The 3,384-nt window shown below is 35.5% G+C and overlaps 1 long non-coding RNA gene across 1 annotated transcript; it reads right to left on the reverse strand.

Annotated features, from left to right (window-relative positions):
- Positions 1-1,293: 1,293 nt before the first annotated feature.
- On the reverse strand, positions 1,294-2,935 carry LOC125938615 (uncharacterized). Its single transcript, XR_007462751.1, has 2 exons — positions 2,766-2,935; positions 1,294-1,375 (listed from the first exon to the last, which is right to left on the reverse strand). It is a non-coding gene; the product is annotated as an uncharacterized LOC125938615 (long non-coding RNA).
- Positions 2,936-3,384: the final 449 nt, after the last annotated feature.

Below are 3,384 nucleotides of genomic sequence, written 5' to 3' on the forward strand. Positions count from 1 at the left end.
AGGGTCACCGATCCGTAGGAAGTAAGTCTAATAAACTAAGTGAATGTCAGATCTATGATCACCTCTTCCTCTCATTTCTAAGCTGAGTCAATGTGAGGAGCTAGAATATCTTCCAGGAATGGAAGCAAGCATAACAACAACCAGTTGGAATATTATTTTCTGTGAGGAGAATTATTTTCAGAAACAATGGTAAAAATAGCATCTAAAAAATTTTAAAAGCCCTTACTTTTGATGATTACTACAAATTTAGAACTAGTATGACTACTTTCTGTTTACCTTTAAGAATATCACATGTAGTACTGGTCTAAAAAGGAAAAGAATGGGAAGTGCGTGCAGGCGATGACAAGTCAGACTTGGTAATTACAGTTAACAGTAACGTCTGTTCATCCACTATTGATGCATTGAAGTATTTCCATGGGATATGTATGGGAGTCATGTATGGCTGTGCCCTGTAAATTCAATAAAGAATGAACACTCTTATGGTTTGGTAACTAAGAAGTTAGCTGGGGGCAATGCTGAAATTCTTTCTTCTTGGAAAATGGAAACTCTGAAGGAGGAGAAAAGTGAAAGGAATTACGAAAGGGAAAAAGGCAAAGAAACATGGCTGGGAGTACAGAAGTACAGAAAAAAGAAGAAAAGGAAAAACAAATAGCCGTGTTTACCCAGGAGATTAAGAAGTGAGGCTTAGACAAAAAATACATTCTTTAAATTTATTATGGGGCAATTATCAAAATATGGTGCAGTGTTCCTTTTATGTCACTTAGATTATGTAAGTGGGGCTTTACACTGTACTTAAAACTGTATGGAACAGTTTTCTAATGTATTAAAGGTATTTATTCCTCATATGGCATAAAAATAGTTAAACATGACTTCCATGGTGCATAAATGTTGAAAGCAGTTTGTGTTTCAAATCTTTTTAATTTTTTAAAGCACGTGCATACAGCTAAGCTGGGCATTAGAAGCCCTGCAAGCTGTTTGCCAGAATTCAAAGTCCTGTCAGATCTCCTATTATTTTCAGATGTTCCTTTACCCGCAGTAGCTTCAGAAGCGAGTAGAAAAACTGATCATTTATAATTGTATTTGGGTTGGATAAATAAAAGGTGCTTGGTTAGGGGCTCTTTCTATTTGAAGTCACTTTAAAATTCAATGAAAAGAACTGGCTAACAGGCCAAAATCTAGGGCTATAATACTTTGTTATTACAAAACCAGCCCCAGTTTGAACCCTTTCCTGGAAGAAAAACCAGGAATATTTATTGACCTGGGATTGTTGGCGTATCTAGGAACAAACTAAGCAACAGATAATAATAATTTTTATTTTTAATCATTTCTCCAAACTCTTGTTCAGTTCAATGCTGTGAGTAGGAAAAGGAGCAATCTGAGATAGAAAGACAAATATAATAGCGGTTAGGTCAAAAACATATAAAGATTATGAAATTATCAAAGTGTTTGTGAAAGTAATGCTAAAATAAAGATGATTTACTTGTATTAAAACACAAATTAGAGGCAAAATTTCAGGCTTTCTGTTAAGTAGTTTTAAAGCCTTGCTTTAAATAGTACTAATTAAATGTAAATAAAGTGAATATAATAGTCTATGAGAGAAATAAAACACAGATGCTCTTATTTCAATTCACTAGTAATTGAAGGGTAATGTACAATTGCTTAAAGAGAAAAAAAAGAATTCAAATAGGGACAATGCTTTTAAAAAATTAGAGAAGAATCACCAAAAATCTGATGAAGATTTGTGAATCATGGTTTCCAAATGGCCATTTGAGCAGCGTGACTCATGTGATATCCTCCCTCCTTGGCCTCTTTCCACAGTCAACCAAAAATTAGTGATGAAAATCACACCAGAAGGAAACATACCAAGAGGTTTTAAATTTAGCCTTATAAACATGGTTTGCATCACTATGGATGCAACACTAAATGCAGGTATTTGGACTACAATGAAAGACAGATTTAAAAACCACTATTAAAGTTGACTCTTTAATAGTTTGACTTCAATGAAGTGGAAATGGGCTATTTCCTAAAATTTTTCTTAACATTTTTATTTTTTGCCAGCCAGATTTTATTTGCTACCTGATTTATGAGCCCTGACACATGAAGCATATTTCTATGGTTTAAGGTAACTTTTAAGCTTACTGATTTTCACCATTATGCATCCATAACATATTTTATATTATTTCCCCAATATGGCAATACTGAACTAAAGACGATTAAACCAATTTATCTGTTTTCTAATGCCTGATTATTTTTCTGAATTCTATAATGGTTTTACTTTTCTTTCAAATATATATATATATATGTATGTATATGTATTCATACACACAATATGTATATACATATATGTATATATGCCTTCAAATATACATGTATACCTAGTATATATACCCAAATATATATATATACATATATATATACACACACAGATAGATAGATAGATAGATAGATATGGAACTCTGCACACACCCACAAATACCTACACAGAGATCTGCAGAAAAATGTTACCTTCACATGTTCAAAGAGATCCCAAAGAGTTCAAAACCCAGGATTTATAGCACCAATCCACAGAAAGACATAATATTTAAAATCACAAAATACTTTTATGAACTCTGAGACAAACCATACCACACAAACCTGTACACATGAACATGATTAGAAGGCAGACAGACTCTCTTGATTAACTTTAAATAAACTGACATAAAAGTGAAAAATGATACACAAATGATATCTTTTTTTAGCTCAACTATTAAGAAGCCAATTATTACCTGTGAATGTATGCCACACACAATACTTTGAAGACATTTCATAATCAAAGTGAGAGACTCTAAGCACCTGCCTCCAATAGTCATTCTGTGAAACTGCTAATAAAACAAAAACCTGGAAGTCATTATTCCTAGCTCTAAGGCGACATTGTTGTAATTAAGGAAAACCTGTGCATGAGTTGGCGGAGTTCTGTCTTGCGGAGTCCTCGTCCTCGTCGAGTGGGAGGGTCACACTGGGAGAGACTAATAAGGGCAGAGATGCGTCCCCCTTCCCCACTCGCAGGGAGCTCACTCGGGCCACTCCTCGGCGGTGCGGCAGCCCTGGCCGGACTCCACTGCGCCTCTGAGGGGCTCAAACACACATTCAAGGTAAGCTGCGCAGCTTTGCCACCGGCCGTTTCCCTTGATCTCTCGCACACATGCTGGTTCTATATCATCTGCTCGTGTCTCTGGTCATTTGCGTGCATCTGCTTTTCAAGAAAATGTAAAAACTGTGCTACACATGTAAATATGTTTTGGCGGATAAATAATGCACACCTGCAATTACGCATTCCCATAGGTGGCTTAACGACGGGACCAAAAACGTTTGGAACGCTACGGCCACTTTAATATGCTATATATG

This window comes from Panthera uncia, assembly GCF_023721935.1.
Source record: "Panthera uncia isolate 11264 chromosome B2 unlocalized genomic scaffold, Puncia_PCG_1.0 HiC_scaffold_24, whole genome shotgun sequence".
Classification (NCBI taxonomy): domain Eukaryota; kingdom Metazoa; phylum Chordata; class Mammalia; order Carnivora; family Felidae; genus Panthera; species Panthera uncia.